Here is a 19,751-nt window from a genome sequence, read left to right as displayed (position 1 = left end):
ACGATGGTTCACGGAGGGCGAACCGGGATCGTGACACCATGGAAAAAAAGATCCATCTTCTTTGAATTACCATATTGAAAAACTAACAAATTGAGGCACAATCTTGATCCGATGCATATTGAGAAGAATATTTGTGATAGTATTCTTGGGACATTATTGGAGATAGATGGAAAGTAAAAAGATCATGTAAATTCTCGTTACGATTTGCAAGAAATGGGAATACGAAAAGAGCTTCAACCAATACAAGATGTTGTAAGTGGAACAATATCTTTGGCTAAAGCTTGTTTCTACATGAATCCAGAAGAGAAGAAGCGATTTTGCACCGTCTTTAAAAATGCCAAATTGCCAAAAGGGTGTGCCTCAAATATATCACGTTGTGTGCATGAGAAAGAGATGAAAATATCCGAGTACAAGAGTCATGATGCTCATTTTATAATGCATTACTTGCTCCAAGTTGCTGTTAGAAAATCATTACCCAAGAATGTTTCTTTGGCATTGATTAAGTTGGGTAACTTCTTTAAAGCCATATGTGCCACAAGGTTATAAGGCGAGAGGATCTTGATAGATTGCAGACTGTAATCAATGATATTACATGTGAGCTTAAAATGATTTTCACTCCAACCTATTTTGATATAATGCCTTATTTGCCTGTTCATTTAGTAAATGAAATTAAGCTCGGAGGTCCGACTCATTGTCGCTGGATGTATTCCACCGAAAGAAATTTGTGCAAATATAAGGCGTTTGTTCGTAATCGAGCTTATCCAGAAGCATCAATTGCAGAGGGGTTTCTGGCCGAAGAGTGCTTGATCTTTTGTTCGAGATACCTACATGATGGGATGAAGACAAGATTCAGTAGGTACCAAACTGAGTATGATGGGGACATTGGAGGAGCAAATTTGTCACCTATTTTTTCTAAAATAGGCCATCCAATTGGAAGTAAGAAAAAGAGAAAAGGAAAGATTTTTGCTATGGATTTGCAGTTATGTTCTGAGGCACATAGATATGCTCTGTTCAATACTGAAGATGAACAAGTAGAGGCATTTATCATGTAAGATAAAATATATTACCGTCACTTGTATTATAAGCTTTATTTATTTTATATTTTAAGATTTTTAAATTTAATTGATAAAGGCCTAATGATTAAATTTGAAACATATGTCTTGCAGGAAACATAAGAATTTAATTGATAATCAAACTAGATCAAATGCATGGGTGAGAGCAAGAAATCATAGTCGAAACTTCGCCGACTGGTTTAAAAAGAAAGTAAAAAGCATTGACGTTCCCAATCATTTGTGATGGCTAGCTAAAGGGCCTAATACATTGGCCAAACGATATACTGGATATTTTATCAATGACTACTTATTTCATACAATGACGTGGGATGCCCCGTTGAAGACACAAAATAGTGGAGTGACTTTGTCAGCAACAACTGATAGTTTTGCTAGTGCTAGGGACCAAAATACCATTGATGGAGAAGTTCAGTACTATGGAGCTATTTAGGATATAATTGAGATTGATTATTAGGGTCGCTTTAGTGTTGTATTGTTTAGATGTGATTGGTTTCGTAATGAAGTTGATGAATATGGGTTAACTCGGGTATACTTTAACGGATTATGTAGTACTGATGACTCTTTTGTATTGGTATCTCAAGTCCACCAAGTTTTTTATGTGGAGGATCCAATTGAGAAAGATGTTTACTATGCAAGGAATAAAGTCCCTGTTGATTTGTATGATTTGGAGGAAGAAAATATTCCTAATGTTGGGGAGACATTTTGGAGGGAGCCTAATGATGATGCCGGTCCATCAAATAGATTAGCCGATATTGATATTAGATGGTCTAGAGAAGATGTACCTCTTGATGTTATTGATATGCCAATTAATGCTCAACATTCTCAAGATACATATATGGAAATATCAGATGAGGAGGATGAGTTAGATAACACGGATTGGGATTGGATGGAGGCTGATGATTGAAGAAGGAACATCTGATTTTTATTTGTATTGTTAAACTTTATTGTCTTCTTTCGAACAATTTTTTGTTCTTGTATATGCTCTTGGACTTTTAAGTTTGTTTCTATTTCAAGCTTTTGTAATATGCCAAGTAATTGAAACTTTAGTCTGATATATGGAGCTGTTTTAATATGTTTTAGTTCAAGTTTAGTTTGTTTCCTTTCAAGCTTTTATAATATCCAAGCACTTAAGTTCTATTTACCACTTCCACTATAGCATTTCAATTTACAACAAGTTTTTATGAAATATAAAAAGGCAAAGAAAGAGCAGAGGTTGATTAGTGAATGATTGAGTAGACTTAAAATTCAGTAATATATTATATATCTAGAACAGTAAGTCGTGATACGTGACGTCTTTTGTTTTAAATTTTCTGTTCTTGCGTATGACATTGGCGTTTGAACTCCACATAAATCTACATCTACTGTGTAGTCTCATAAGTATTCTATCTTATTTATCTTTGGCAGCTGAATAGAAAAAGAGGAAACTCATAAGAAGAGGTCTATTGTGGAGGTAATAGCCTGATACTATCAGTTGATGCAGGACATCCATAGTAAGTGTAATACCATCAAATTACAAATAACCAACAGCAATTCGCTCATCCAGATTGTGAATGATAGTTTTCTCAATTACGGAAATTATTCTTATCCAATTAGTGCTTCTATCACTGATTTCTGCCAGATCCATAATTTGAACATTTATCTTGAACTTAATCTAGACTGAAAATTGCATGACTTTGAAAATCTGTGCTTTGAGGTTTTTCCCTTTACCTGATTTAAACCTGCCTTGGTTTGATACATTATGCCTAACAACTATAAAGGCTTATAGTTTATTCTCTAACAGGCAACATGTATATCATGTAAGATATGTTAACGTGGAAACCAGACTATTATTCTTCCTACTACAGAAGTCTTGAAGTTGTGGTTGTTTACTGCTATAAGTTCAGGTAAAGTAGATTATAAGTCTCTATGTTGTTATTTTGTAAATCAAGTGGATAGTTTTTTTTACCTTAGCAATAGTCACACAGTTTAATATAATAAGTAAACAAGGCAGATTTCAGCTTTCTAAGATCAACTCCTAGAATTTTTCTTTAAATCCTACTGTTGTCTTTTATATAATACTTATTAGAGATAATTTGTTTTTGTATTCTTCATCAGATTCTGATAGACATGAGTCAAGAAAGACCTTCAAAGCCCAAAATAAAGACAAGTGCGACATATGCAAATCTTGGAACAATGACATCTTTGGCAAATCAAATAAGAAGTTCGTTTTGCCAAAAATATGGTGTTCCCGCTAGACAATCAAAGAAAGATCTTTCGAATATTATTGAAGAGAATCTGTCACAATATCCTGTCGCGCCCCCTTTCTCGCGAAATCGGATTTATGACATTTGGGAGGACAACTCGTTCCCTTTTGGGAATTGGGTTTTTTGATTTGAAGAGTCGCCACCTAATGATTAAGTGCACTAGGACACTAGATAGAACTTGTTTAGAAAAACCAGAGTTTGGGTAAGGTCTAGAAATTATCTCGAGGGGAAGGTATTAGGCACCCCTCAAGATCCACTAGTGTGGTTCCCGGCCATGCTACAATTGTGACTTAAGTACAAACAATAAATAAGCAATTAAGGGTTTTAAATATGAGGGGTTGTCACAAGGTGATTGCAAATAAATTAAAGTTTGAAGAAACAAGGAAGTTGAAATTTGAGAAAAAGGAGTTTTAAATTTTGAAAGTAATAAAATAAACAAGTAAAGGGAAGTGGGGTCCTAGGTTTATAAATAATATGAATCACATCAATGCAATATCTGGTAATCACTCCTCAGAAGAGGGGTTACACGTGGTATTAGCGCACCGGTCATCATATCCATATCTACCCTTTCCCACCCCGTTGAGGTATTTAAACGCGGAATGGTTTCGTTACTTATTGCATGCTAGTACCCACCCCAATCCTATTAGTCCTGGAGGCATTTGGGACTACTAGTCCTAAAGGGAAGGGAAATGTGGGTTTTGTGTGGTTTAAAAGGATAAAATTCTAAAGTGACAAACAAAAATATATAAGGCGGATTATGGGAAACACATAATAATTTAAAAGGCTCAGATGGGCCTCCTCACTTAAAGACAGATTGTTTAACATGTCTTGCAGATACTGGTTATGGTCTAAATTAAACTTAAACGTTAAGGAGGCAGACTGGTCTATTACACATTTCTGATAAGAAATCGGAATCAGACTTTCCTGCTAATTGGAATTAACAGAGTCTGATTCAATTAGCTTATTTTACCTTATAGCTTGCCTAAGTGAAACCTACAGGCATGACATCTAATAATGCAGAAGTGTACTGATTTTTACAAGAAGAAGGCCTGTTGATTATAGAAAACATAAGTTCTACAGACATTGAGTAACGTTACTACTGATTTTAGACTTGTAAACGATTCAGATCAGCTGGTTACTCCTATAGACATGCTTTCTAAGCGTTATTGAGTTTAACCTTTACGAAAATGCAGAAATCCTATAGGCATGGTGTTTAAAACGCTGATTTTTATTATTTAAGCCTATAAATGCATTTGCCTAGTGATAGATGCATATGCAGAATTCAGGAAACTCTATAGACATGTTCTCTATGTGATAGGCAGAAATGCAGAAACCTATAGACATGGTCTCTATGTATGAAATGCAGAAGCTATAGACATGGTATCTACGTATGAAATGCAGAACCTATAGACAAGAGGATTTTTATATAAAATGCAGAACCTGTAGGCATGGTTTCTATATGAAAAAATGCAGAAGTGCAGGACTTGTAAACATGATTTCTATATGAAAAATGCAGAAGTGAAAACAGGACATGATTGTAGCAGTAAATACCTATGAACATGATATCTACCCTTATGCATACATGAGTGACCCTCCCCTTTCACTAAAACCCCATAAGTTATTACAAATTATTACAGCCCATAATGAATAAAGAAAAGTAAAATAAAATTACATCAGAAAGCTAAAAATCCCAACCAAGGAGAGCCTTATTCAGACTTCTGTCTAAATCATGAAGTAAACCGACTCCAAAGATCAAATTTCAAAGCCTTTCTCTTATTTGGGATGTGTCAGAGTTCCCTAAGAGTATCAAGTAGACTCCGGGCAGTGCTTACACCCAAATATATTGCAGAATTGGATTATCGTGCAGTGTGGAAGGGCCAGCTCTCAAATGTCCAAGTTTAGAGGGAGCTCAAGGTCCCAAAGCAAGGCTCATAGGAAGGGGGCAAAATTTAGAATCTAAGAGAGAGTGCAAGTGCATAGAGGAGATTTTGGGGAAAGCCAAGACAGGCTGGTGGTCGTACCCAGCAATTGGAAGTGCTGGCACACCCCAACCAGCCTGTTAGCCACATTGTTTGGGAGTTAGGATCCATTAAAGGATCAAGTCCAGACATGAGCAACAATTTGGATGTTGCCATGCTTTGAACTTTAACTCAAACACATAGAAGGGAATAAGGGTATGGGGAATTCACACAGCAACAGATGCAAAGAGACAACATATTCAATACAGAACATAAACAGCAAAGTAGACAAGATTGTTGAAACTGTAAAGCAAACACATAGGGATGAAGCTGAAAGTTAAATTAGAACATACCAGTTTCAGGGAAATAAGAAGAGAAGAGCAGTAGTAAAGCCAAATTGCAAACACACAGCCAGAAGATTTCAGAAGAGAGTAGAGTGTTGAATTGAGAATGTAGGAGTATTGAAATTGAAAGTGTTCAATAAGTGTTGTCAGAGTATTGAACTCAAGGTCTTAAAGAGTATTGAATTGGAAGTGTGTAAAAGTGCAGAAGGGTCGTGCCCTTTATAGTGCAGAAAGCAAGTAAGAAAAGGTAAGAAAATAGTTTCGAAATCAATCACATAAGGTCTCCCTTCAATTAAGGGATTCTGATTTCAAACGGGCAAGATAATTAAGGAAAGAGTTTGATCAAAATCTTTTCCAAAGTAGAAAAAGAAGGGTAAATACACAGAAGTTATTTAAGGCAAAAATCCAGTGGTACATGGTTCGTGCAAATAAGGAAAGGCTATCACTCTACAGCCAGTAAAATCAAAATTGCAGGCTTTGTTCGAATGAACCAAGTCAGGAAAGATGAGGAAAGGGTTTTACTTAAGGAAAATCAGTAACAATCAATCAAACCTTATTAAGAGGAATTCCGAATTAATCACAAATTGACAAAACCTTTTGAAGGCAAAATTCCTCATATATAAAGCATACAGACATATCGAACAAGAAAGAACTATCATGCGAAAAAGCATAGTATAGAAGAGTTTCGGGTTATAACAAAGAGGCTCAAATCCAGTACATAGACTCAGAATGAGTTTGAGAGTGTCCAGGGACCCAAATAGAACCCTAGTCCAAAACACAACATCAAACTCGCCAAAACACCCCCAAATCCCAGGGTTTTCAACTCGAGTCAGATACAGAGAAGAGAAGACAAATAATTGAAACAGGCTCAGAGGTCTCTTTCAGGGATTCATGTGAAAACAAACAGATAAAATAGCAGGTTCAAGGCAAACAGAATGAAGAACTAATTTGAAGCATAAAGAACACGTTTTAAGAAAGCTTGGAACTTAAACAAGTTTCAGAAGAGAAACGAGATAGTATAGCACTTAAGTGAACAGTAGAGGAAACATGTTTAACAAAGAACTCAAACAAAATCCAGAAGAAGGCAACTAAAGACCTAAAAGCTTAGTAGAAAATACAGTAAAGGAACATAGGGTAAACGAACACATAAGATAAACATGTGAAAGTATGATATAGAAACCAGTAGAAGAAAGAACAGAGCACAATAGAAGGACATGCAAAATAAGGCAAACATAATAACACAGGAGAAGGACATGCGAGGTAGAAAAGAGAACATAAAAATGTAGCATAAACAGATTCACACAAAGAGGAGAAGAAGAGGAGTCAGAAAACATATTAAGCCTTTTTAGAGACCCTAAATCGAAGAGAAGTAATTTTTGAAAGAAAATTAGGGAAAACGTTTAAGAACTCAAGTAGAGCACAAACATAGCATAGATATAAGAAAACAACTAGAGAAAACCTCGAATAGCTTAGGGTTTCAGAGAAACCCTAGAAATGAGAAAGGCTTGGAAGAAGGTCCGATCTTGAGTCAGAGAGGTCAGAAATAGGCTTCTGATGCTTGAATACGCCGGAGCCAGGCCGGAGAGGCCATAGAACCTTGGGTCTGTAGAGATCTGAAAGGACACCATCGAGGTCAGACCTCGAAACTTTGAACACCCAGGGTTTAATGGTGGAGGAGGGTGAGTACAGGTCATCCATGTCCTGAGAAGCCATGGGTTCCAGTGAGATTGCGGTTGAAGGGGGAGAGAGACGATAGGGTTTTAGGAACCTTCGAGTGAGTTTGAGAGAGGGAGAGTATTCAAAGGCGGCTGAGATATGGAAATGAGCGGATTAGGGTAGGGTTAGTGAATTAAAAAAGGTAAGGGGTAATTGTGGATGTTGATCTAAATGATCAACGACCTGGATTGAAAGAAAGGGCCAGGCGGGTTAATTGGTTGGGTCGGGGATCGGGTTAGATTAGAATTGGGCCGGTCCAATTGGGTTTAAAAATTGGGTCAATTAGGGGGTCAATTTGGCTATGATTGAAATAAAAATGGGCCAGATTTTAAATAGCCAGTTTTTCCCTTTTTATTTTATAAAAAATAGTAAAATGATTTTGAAAGTAAATTAAGAGTACTGGATCGGTTAATAATATATAAATAATGATTTAAAAATTTTGGAACCAATTTTATAATTATAAAAATGCTATTAAATCTTAAAGTAGGCTAGAATTGCAATTATATGCAATTTAGCTTTAAAAATACCAATTAAATTTTTAAAAATATATAAAAATTACCTTAACTATATTTTGGTATAAATATGAGAAATAAAACAAATTATCCACCAAAATGATAATTTTGGGAATAATTATTGGTTTTAATAATGCTAAAATGAGCAATAAATTGATTAAAAAAATCTTTAAAAATTGTGAAAAATACTAAAATACTTGGGCATGCTTATATATGCGTACATATGTTATTTGGAAAGTATTTTGTATATGAAAAATACATAGGGAAAAAATTGGGTATCAACAGCTGCCCCTCTTTACCCGGGAAGGATGAAAGAGTTGTCGGGTAATGATGTGATGGTCAATTTTGACCGTACGAGATGGTTTGAAGAATTTGATCGTGCTCTGGTTCCTGAGCTGTCTACATATCCCTGGTCTTACAGGAATCAAGCCATATGTAGTTCAGGATCCATTGGCGGAATATACTGACGGAGGTTTTACAAGAACAGACGCGGTATTCAGGTCAGGAAGGATAGTTAAGGTCTAATCCGGGCTGCGGGAACTAGAGCGAGATCACTCCTGCTGAGACGGTCATTGCTAGCCGGTTTACCTGCAAATGAGCAATACGAACATATATTGTGCATAATTTTAAACGTGATGCAAGTTCCGTTAGACTATGAATGTTGTCTTTGGACGGTTAAGATGATGTCCTCAGACCATGATGTCTTGGGCCATGAAGCGTATAATAAAAGATTTGCAGGACATGAAATGATGCTCTCGGGCTATGAAGATGATGCCTCCGAGCTATGATGCCTTTGAATAATGATATGCAAAAGATAAAATGGGATCCTCAGGCCATGGCATGGCGTTCTCGGGCTATGAAAATGGTGCCTCCGAACAATGATGCCTTCTGACAATTTGGCGATCTTTCAGCCCATGAGATGAAGAAGGAGGCGATCTTTCAGCCAATGCAAAAAATGTAAACGCGGTGGCGGTATTTCAGCTGATGCAAGATGTAAATAGAAAATGGCGATATTTCAGCCATGCAAAAATGTAAATGAGGTGGCAGTATTTCAGCCGATGCAAGATAGAAAGTGGCGATATTTCAGCCATGCAAGAAAAATAAAAGTGGCGATATTTCAGTCGTGCAAGATGTAGATGAAGGTGGCAATCTTTCAGCCATGCAACACATAAATAAAGTGGCGATATTTCAGCCATGTAGGTGGAGACAAGGCTTAGTCTCGAAAGGCAAAATGGTAGCCTTATGCGATGCAACGAAATGCAGATGGAGGTAGAGCTTAACCTCGAAAGGCAGAATGGTAGCCTTATGCAATGCGGAGAATGTAGATGGAGACAGAGCTTAGTCTCGGAAGGCAGAATGATAGCCTTATGCAATGCGGCAAAATGCAGATGGAGGTAGAGCTTAACCTCGGAAGGCAGAATGGTAGCCTCATGCAATGCAGGCGAAATGCAGATGGAGGTAGAGCTTAACCTCGGAAGGCAGAATGGTAGCCTTATGCAATGCAAAGAATGCAGATGGAGATAGAGCTTAGTCTCAGAAGGCAGAATGGTAGCCTTATGCAATGCAAAGAATGCAGATGAAGACAGTGCTTAGTCTCGGAAGGCAGAATGGTAGCCTTATGCAATGCAAAGAATGCAGATTGAGACAGTGCTTAGTCTCGGAAGGCAGAATGGTAGCCTTATGCAATGCAAATAATGCAGATGGAGACAGCTTAGTCTCGGAAGGCAGAATGGTAGCCTTATGCAAGAAGTAAAAGGCAGGTGGCAGTAGAGTTTTCTTAGCTGATATCTGATTTCGATATTGTGGCTGCTGGGGATATTGTATGCGTACAACAACTGTGAGTAGGTGACGGTTCTGAGAGTTGTATTCCTGATCAGTATGAGTGTATAGTATATTCGATGATTTTCCAACTCAGGTGCCTGCAAAGAAAAATTGTGAGTTTTGTAAAAGGGAAAGGTTAGTTCGTATCCCCGCTGACTTTGCTTGACCTGCTCGGCTATGTTTCGGTGATACTGTGTGTATCATTGGGGTAGCGTTGCTAAACAAAGCAATTTTGGTAACAGACATGCATGATTTAGTAAAAGCATAATATAAGTGCATAATTAAGAATAATTTTCTTTAGATGAACCGATGACTGCAACGTGGTTCAAAACATTGCAACTTCGCTTGCTCCGGAATTTTGAGGATCCTCCTCAAAATTCTGCCCCAGTTTACCGGGTTGCTGCTCCTGACGGCTGTTAATGATAAATGGCTGGAATCGACTTCGGAATTTTGAGGGTCCTCCTCAAAATTCTGACCTAGTTTCCAATAGCGGGGAAAATGGAAATTTTATTGAATTGTGACCGAACCCATAGGGCTGCCTACGTATCCCCTCTTAATCGGGTCAGGCGTAGTTCAAATTGCATCATAAAGAAAGCATAAAGGTTACACATAGTATCGCTTGACTGCGTCTGAATTGATCGGCTTTGGCCATACTTCTCCGTCCATTTCTGCAAGTATGAGGGCTCCTACTGTCAGAACCCGGTGAACCATGTACGGACCCTGCCAGTTGGGAGAGAATTTCCCTTTCGCTTCCTCTTCATGCGGAAAAATTTTCTTTAACACCAGCTGCCCCATTGCGAATTGTCTCGGTTTGACTCTTTTTTTGAATGCTCTGGACATTCTGTTCTGATAGAGCTGACCATGGCAAACTGCATTCATTCTCTTTCCGTCTATAAGAGCTAGTTGCTCGTAACGACTCTTCACCTATTCTGCGTTATCGAGCTCTGCTTCCTGTATGATCCTTAAGGAAGGAATTTCTACCTCAGAGGGTATGACTGCTTCTATACCATATACCAACATGTAGGGAATTGCCCCAGTTCATGTGCGGACTGTGGTGCGGTATCCCAATAAAGCAAATGAGAGCTTCTCGTGGCACTGCTTATGCTTCTCTATCATTTTCCTTAGTATCTTCTTGATATTCTTGTTGGCAGCTTCTACGGCTCCGTTCATCTGAGGTCTGTAAGTTGTAGAATTCTTGTGTTTGATCTTGAAGGTTTCACACATGGTCTTCATCAAGTCACTGTTCAGATTGGAACCATCATCAGTAATGATTGATTCTGGGATCCCGAATCGACAAATGATGCGGTCATGGACAAATTCCGCCACAACTTTCTTAGTCACTACTTTGTATGATGTTGCTTTAACCCATTTGGTGAAATAATCAATTGCCACTAGAATGAACCTGTTCCCGTTTGATGCGGTGGGCTCGATAGGTCCGATGACATCCAGTCCCTAAGTGGCGAACGACCATGGCGAGCTTGTTGCATTAAGCTCATTTGTGGGCACCTTTATCATGTCTGCATGTATCTGACAGCGATGGCATTTTCGGACATACTGGACGCAGTCCATTTCCATAGTCATCCAAAAATAACCAACCCGGAGTATCTTCTTAGCTATGACAAAACCGTTCATATGTGGACCGCAGGTCTCAACATGGATTTCCTCTAGTAGCCTGGATGCTTCCCTTGCGTTGACACACCTTAATAATCCCAAATCAGGAGTCCTCCTATACAGGATTCCTCCGTTGTGGAAGGAACTGTTAGATAACCTCCAAAGTGTGCGCTTCTGAGTGGTATTGTCAAGCTCTGGGTATTCTCCTTTTGCCAGGTATTCCTTGATATCATGAAACCAAGGTTTTCTGTCCGCTTCTTCCTCGACATGAGCAAAGTAGGCTGGCTGATCATGAATCTTCACCGGAATATGATCATTGAAGTTCTTATCTGGATGTTGTATCATAGAGGACAGGATAGCCAATGCATCAACAAACTCATTCTGGACTCTGGGAACATGCTAGAATTCTGTCTTTGTGAATCTCTTTCTCAACTCCTGTACATGATACAGATAAGGGCGTATCTTGGAGTTCTTGGTTGCCCATTTTTCTCGGACCTGATGTATAAGCAAGTCTGAATCCCCGATTACTAGCAACTCTTGGATGTTCATGTCAATGGCCATCTTGAGTCCCAAGATGCAGGCTTCGTACTCGGCCATGTTGTTGGTGCACGGGAACCTGAGTTTGGCAAACACCGGATAATGCTAACCAGTTTCTGATACTAGAACTGCTCCTATGCCAACTCCTTTGAAATTTGCTGCTCCATCGAAAAACATTCTCCAACCATCATAAGATTCTTCAATGTCTTCTCTTATGAAGGATACCTCCTCGTCGGGAAAATACGTCTTTAAGGATTCGTATTCTCCGTCCACGGGATTCTCAGCAAGATGATCTGCCAAAGCCTGTCCCTTGATCGCTTTCTGAGTCACGTAGACAATGTTGAATTCACTCAGCAAGATTTGCCACTTGGCTAGCTTGCCAGTGAGCATGGGCTTCTGAAAGATGTACTTCAACAGATCCATCCTTGATATGAGATACGTAGTATAGGCCTAGAAATAATGCCTTAACTTTTGAGCTACCCAAGTCAGAGCACAATAGGTGCATTCCAACAGAGAATACCGGGCCTCGTATGGGGTGAACTTCTTGCTGAGATAATAGATGGCCTGCTCCTTCCTTCCCGTTTCATCATGTTGTCCCAGAACACAACCGAATGCTCCATCCAATACTACAAGGTAGAGCAATAGAGGTCTACCTGGCTCGAGCGGGACCAAGATTGGCAGTGTGGACAGGTACTCCTTGATTCTGTTGAAGGCTTTTTGACAGTCATCAGTCCATTTGGCAGCGGCGTCCTTCTTCAACATCTTAAAGATTGGCTCACAGATGACAATAGATTGAGCTATGAACCGGCTGATGTAGTTGAGTCTTCCAAAGAAACTCATTACGTCCTTCTTGTTCTTTAGCGGTGGCAACTCTTGAATGGCTTTGACCTTTGACGGATCCAGTTCTATTCCTCAGCGACTCACAATGAACCCAAGTAGTTTTCCGGCAGGAACCCCGAATGCACATTTTGCGGGATTCAGCTTCAAATTGTACCTTCTTAGTCTATTGAAGAACTTCCTCAAATCTTCCATGTGATTAGTGGATTTCTTGGACTTGATGATGACGCCATCTACATATACCTCGATCTCCTTATGTATCATATCATGGAAAATGGTAGTCATGGCCCTCATGTAGGTGGCCCCAACATTCTTTAATCTAAACGGCATCATCGTGTAACAATACATTCCCCACGACATAATGAATGCCGTTTTCTCAACATCTTCTTCATCCATCTAGATCCGATGATACCTAGCAAAACAATCAACAAACAACTGCAGCTCGTGCTTGGCGCAATTGTTAATTAGAATATGTATGTTTGGCAAGGGGAAGTCGTCTTTGGGACTGGCCCGGTTGAGGTCCCGTTAGTCGACACAGACTCTGACCTTCCCGTCCTTCTTTGGTACTGGCATGATGTTGGCTAACCATGTTGGATACTCTACTACTTTGAGAACCTTAGCTTTGACTTGATTGGTGATTTCTTCCTTAATTTTCAAACTCATGTCAGGCTTGAACTTCCTGAGCTTCTGCTTTACCGGTAGGCATGTCAGATCAGTTGGCAGCTTGTACCCCACAATAGATGTACTCAAACCAGTCATGTCGTCATACAACCAGACAAGTATGTCCTCATATTGCTTTAGAAATTCTGTGTATTCTTCCCTTTCTGTCGGTGACAAATGAACACTGATCGGTCTCGTCCAGGTTGGACTTAGGTCTGTTCTCAAAATCCTCAACCTCTTTAACAACCTCTTCTGGTATATCATCTTCCTCTGAGTCCGTTTGTCGCGTTGTCTCGTTATATGCCACAATCATTGGTTCATCAAGATAAGTAATAGTAATACTGTAAATAAAGTGAATGAAAGAAAGTAATAAGAGTAAGATTCATAAGAAAAATCGAAATGCTTTGAAAAATTCCATAATTGTTTTGAACATTGAAGATCTTATTGCGAAATTAAAAGGCAAAAGGAAAGTCAACTAGTAAAAATGAAAAAATAGTGCATGATGCTTGTTCAGCCTTGCTACCCCGAGGCTTTCCAGGCTCTGGTGGTTCTGATGGACCAATTGTTGAGGCGCGCTCCTCGGCTTACGGCTTGTATGGAAGGGCCTTCCTCCCCCTCATCCTCGAAAATGACACAGCAATCTATGTCACCCTCGTCCAAAAACAAATCCCTCATCGCTGCCAGTGCTTCCTCTTCTTTTGACCCATATATAACATCAGCTGGATGGAAAATCTGCTCCAAGCGAGGTATCGAGTGCTCTAGTGGATAATAAAGCCCACGCCATGGCGGCGACCCTTCATTGAACTCTTTCCAGGTGTAGTTGTATCCCAGACCGAAGGTGGTACCATGTTTCTTTAGCTTGACAGTCTTAACGATCCCTTGTAGGTTGTTGCCAAGTCCTTTGCCTGGCTCATATCCGCACCAGTTCAATATACTTTCGATTTTGTTTTCCCACCATTTATCCTTGTCAACGGCGTTGAATCGCTCGATGTGGTGATAGGTTTCTCCGCCTATCTTCCTTCTTCCTTTGATCGCTGGGATGGTCTGGCGACTGTATATGGGATTTCTACCGGCGCCGTGGATGATCACATCTTGGTAATTCCACTCAAATTTCACTGCCTGATGTAGGGTTGATACTATAGCTCCAGCGGCATGAATCCATGGTCGTCCCAAGAGCAAGTTGTAAGATGCCGGCACGTCTATTACTTGAAAGTCGACATCAAACCAAGTAGGCCCCATCTGTAAACACAGGCTGATTTCCCCAATAGTGGACCTTTGGGAACCGTCGAAGGCTTTGACGTTAATGGCCCCGTCTTTGATCTCATGCAGCCCTTTCCCTAATGTTCTGAGTGTTATCAGCGGACAAATGTTGAGGCTGGACCCTCCATCGATCAGGACCCTAGTGATAAAATAATCCTCGCATTGCACGGTGATGTGTAATGCCTTGTTGTGGCTCAGCCCTTCTGGTGGCAACTCATCTTCATGAAAAGTGATTTTGTAACTCTCTAATACCTGTCCTACCATATTTGCCATTTCTCCTCCGGGGATGTTGCTTGGTACATACGCCTCACTCAGCACCTTCAATAAGGCATTCTTATGTGCGTCAGAGCTTTGTATCAGAGCTAAGATAGAGATCTGGGTTGACGTTTTGTTCAACTAATCAATGACTAAATACTCTTTGGCCTGTTTCTTCCTCCAGAGGTTGTCGGGCCCAACTTCAGTGATGGCCGGCCGTCTAGATGCCTACTTACTTGACTCAGCCAAGTGTTCTGGAGTATAAACCCTGCCGGTCCTTGTCATACCCTGTGCCGTAACTGCTTCTCCGAACTTAGTTTTCCCTTTCCTTCTTGCCTCGGCTGTGTAATTCCATGGTATGGCTTTTGTGTGGAATGATGTTATGGCTGCCATTGCTACCGGAATGGGCACCCTTGCTTTGGAAAGTAATACAGCAACCTCAAATGGTACAGGTGCCTTTGGGGACCCAAACTTGACCTCAATTGGTGTTGGCGTCATTACAGGGGGTGGTGCTTCAAACTCAAGTGGTACAGACATATTCACCTCGGCGTCCCTAGAAGGCTGAATCTAGACCACAATCAGGTTAAGGGTGACTTTTGATTTCTTTGGCTCGTCACCCTCTGCGATTAGTCTGATCGATCCTTTGGGGTCCCAATCATCCTCTGTCTCAATCATGTGAACGCCTCCACCCTTATGGTCTGGTAGAGGGTTGCTGTGGACGTTCGGAGCAGGCTCTTTTGCCACGATGATCTTGTTGTCAATCAAAGCTTGGATCTTATCCTTCATAGAGCGGCACTCATCAATGGTATGCCCTTTCATGCAGGAATGGTATGCACAAGTTTTGTTTGGGTTGACCTATTGGGAGGGGTTTTCGGGAGTTATAGAAGGGATATGGGTAACATAACCAGCAGCTTTGAGCCTTTCATACAGCTGGTCAATTGGTTCGGCAATGACAGTATACTGTTTGGGAGGTCTGCGGTCGAAATTTGGTCGGGGTCTAGAAAAGTTTTGGCTAGGGGGAGGTGATTGATAGTGGGCTTGTTGGGTGTTGTAGGCTTGGTAGACGTGTGCGGGTTGGGAGTATCTGGGTGAAATAGGTTGATATGTGGGCAGTGGAAGTGATTGGTAAGTAGGTGGTGGAGCTTGGTAAGAGAGCGAGGGTGCTTGGTAATTTGGGGTAGGTTGATATGCGAGTGGAGGTATTGGGTAGGTTTGGTATTTGATTGAGGATTTTGTTCTCTATGCATCCATCACGGCACTTACATCCCTTTTCTTGGACGTGCCACCAGACTGTAGAGCCTTGTTGGTAGCCTACAAAGCTTTAAGGTTTGTGACCATGCCACTTTTGATACCTTCCTCGATCCTCTCCCCCAGCTTGATGATGTCGGAAAATTTCTGTCTTTCAATCAGCATAAACCTTTCATAGTACTGTGGGTCTTGAGCTCGGACGAAAAACCTGTTCATTTGTTCTTCTTGTAAAGTCGGTCTGACCTTAGCAGCCTTTGATCTCCAATGAGTGCCATACTCGCGGAAAGTTTTTGTGGGTTGCTTCTTTAGGTTCTGGATGTAGAACACATCTGGCGCATTCTCCGTGTTGAACCTGAACCTGTCCATGAAATCGGATGCCGTACTTACCCAATTCGACCACTTCTTCGGGTCTTGGCTAATGTACCAAGACAGAGCATATCCTTTCAGACTTCTCATAAAAAGCTTCATGCGAATCTTTTCGTCCTTCCCTACTCCGACCAGCTTGTCGCAATATGTTCTTAAATGGACTCTGGGATCCCCTGTACCATCAAACATTTCGAACTTAGGAGATTTGTATCCCTCGGACAGTTTGACATCGGGTTGTATGCAGAGGTCTTCATAGTTCAATCCCTTAATTCCCTTGCTTCCTTCAACACCTTGAACTCGGCTAGTCAACTTTTTGAGTTCTGCGGCCAGGTTCCTGATGAGGGAGTCTTTATCATCAGACTCGGGTGTGCTCGAGACAGTTTGGGTGAAGGGTGGCATGGTTTCCACATAGATGGAGTGTTATGGTGAGTGTGGAGATGATTATTTGCGGAGTTCAGTGGTTCAGGGATGAGTAGCGGGGTGTTGTTGGAAGTGTGGCAAGTGTTACAGTGGTGATGGGGAGCGAGATGGTTTTGTGGTTTCGGGATGTTTTGTGGAAGTGTGGGGTTTTGAGTGTTAGGAAAGTTGACATATGGGGTGGTGAGGGAAAACGACAAGCTTGCCAGATTCTGGACTTGATCAAGTTCCTCCTGAAATTTTAGCAGTTTCTGCTCGAGTTGGGATGCACCTTCTTTGGAGACATGAGTACCCTGAGTGATTTCTACCCGCTCAACCGAGTTCTCCTTTCTGATGTTGCTCAATCTTTCATTTTTCCCTTGTTCCTGTTTCTGACAGGACTAGGAGGAGGAGTGGGTGGAGGGCCCTTGGATCTTGTGGAGTATGATGACGATGCCAGAGTGCACGAACTAACCTTTGGGGAGGGAAATAAACAAAACTAAAAATAAAAAGGTAGCAAGTTAGTGCGGATTATAAGGAAAAGATGTTGCGATATTTAAACACATAGTGCGAGAATATAAATCGTGTCCTAATTTGGGAGCCTCGTTGTGCCCGAGGTAGGCCTAGAGACAAATTGATTTGGAGAACTTAGAATGCTAAATGCCTCATTTTATTGATAAAAAGCAGACGAATCCTAAAAGGACACTAAGTAACAAGGAATAAAATGTCACTAGTGGCCATTGGTCTTATTACATTTCATAAAGTAAAAGAAAACTCCTATCTATTTGGTCCCAGAAGGACCTTCCTTAGGTTGAATGCTTTCGTTAATCAAATCCTCCAGCTCGCGTAGGTTCACCAGTAGAAATGCCTTTGCTATGTATTCTCCTTCCTTTCCTTCAGCGTTCTGGCAGTCAGTGACTCTCTTCCTCACTTTCCCTTCCAATTCCAGCAGACTGTACTCCAGATATTCCAACTTTTCGCTAGCTTTGGCGGCCCTCTATTTTCACTCGTTGATTTGGTCATTTGATGGAAGACTCCTCCACCAGTCCCGCAAGAGTGAGGGTGTGTTAACCATACCGAAGTTGGGGACCTCGTGCCTCATGTTTCTGCAAGACAAAAGGGTTAGGCCCTTACCCCCGCCGGACTTGACTATTTAACTATCAATAATTGGTATAAGCAGCATTTAGTTCTCCAAATAAATGCACAGAACATGGTAATGTCCGTTTGGGTTCCAAGGAAACCTAGTGGACTTTGGACAAGACTATCTTAAAGAGTCATTATGTGGACAACATAACTGACTCAACGAGGTTTTGACAGTGATGCATGCACAATTAAACAGAGTAGGGTTTCTATGGGGTATTAGACTGGTACCTTTGAGTGGACAACTCAAGAGGGAAAGACACAGAACTGTCGACTACACCGTTGATCGACTAGTTTTACCGCAAATACGCCTTTGCCAAATTTAAGGGGTAATAATATCGGAAGGGCGCAACCACTCATTATAAGCGTTGCTATGATATTTTGTTTGGCACGAGTGGAATATGATGTTGAATATGCAGTTACAATAATTAAACAAATTGTCATGTATTTGCACATTCATAAGGTAATAATTACAATAATTGCTCAAAATTATAACAGTATTAAAGGAAAGCGGTAAAAGAAAGCATTAAGAGAAATAAAGAGAAGAAACGAAGAGCCAAGTCAGTTTTCGAAGTAGGAGAGCAAAATAATATTTAAAGGCATTAAAGACATTCAAGGAAGCATAACGTCACAAATAACATGAAATGGTAAAAGCCTTAAAGAAATCCCCAGCAGAGTCGCCACATTGTCGCGCCCCCTTTTTCTCGCGAAATCGGGTTTATGACATTCGGGAGGACAACTCGTTCCCTTTTGGGAATTGGGTTTTTTTATTTGAAGAGTCGCCACCTAATGATTAAGTGCATTAGGACACTAGGAAGAACTTGTTTAGAAAAACCAGAGTTTGGGTAAGGGCTAGAAATTATCTCGAAGGGAAGGTGTTAGGCACCCCTCAAGATCCACTAGTGTGGTTCCCGGTCATGCTACAATGGTGACTTAAGTACAAACAATAAATAAGCAATTAAGGCTTTCAAATATGAGGGGTTGTCACATGGTGATTGCAAATAAATTAAAGTTTGAAGAAACAAGGAAGTTGAAATTTGAGAAAAAAGGAGTTTGAAATTTGAGAAAAAAGGAGTTTGAAATTTTGAAAGTAATAAAATAAATAAGTAAAGGAAGGAGAGTCCTAGGTTTATAAATAATATGGATCACATCAATGCAATACCCGGTAATCACTCCTCAGAAGAGGGGTTACACGTGGTATTAGTGCACCGGTCATCATATCCATATCTACCCTTTCCCACCCTGTTGAGGTATTTAAACGAGGAATGGTTTCGTTAATTATTGCATGCTAGTACCCACCCCAATCCATTCAGTCCCGGAGGCATTTGGGATTACTAATCCTAAAGGGAAGGAAAATGTGGGTTTTGTATGGTTTAAAAGGATAAAACTCTAAAGCGACAAACAAAAACACATAAGGCAGATTATGGGAAACACATAACAATTTAAAAGGCTCAGATGGGCCTCCTCACTTAAAGATAGATTGTTTAGCATGTCTTGCAGATGCTGGTTATGGTCTGAATTAAACTTAAACGTTAAGGAGGCAGACTGGTCTATTACACATTTCAGATAAGAAACCAGAATCAGACCTGCCTGCTAGTTGGAATTAACAGAGTCTGATTCAATTAGCTAATTTTACCTTATAGCTTGCCTAAGTGAAACCTACATGCATGACATCTAATAATGTAGAAGTGTACAGATTTTTACAAGAAGAAGGCGTGTTGATTCTAGAAAACATAAGTTTTGCAGACATTGAGTAACGTTACTACTGATTTTAAAC

The sequence above is a fragment of the Nicotiana tabacum genome, chromosome 8 (assembly GCF_000715075.1).
Source record: "Nicotiana tabacum cultivar K326 chromosome 8, ASM71507v2, whole genome shotgun sequence".
Classification (NCBI taxonomy): domain Eukaryota; kingdom Viridiplantae; phylum Streptophyta; class Magnoliopsida; order Solanales; family Solanaceae; genus Nicotiana; species Nicotiana tabacum.
The sequence above is the reverse complement of the archived record's forward strand: the minus strand, read 5'-3'. Positions refer to the sequence as shown.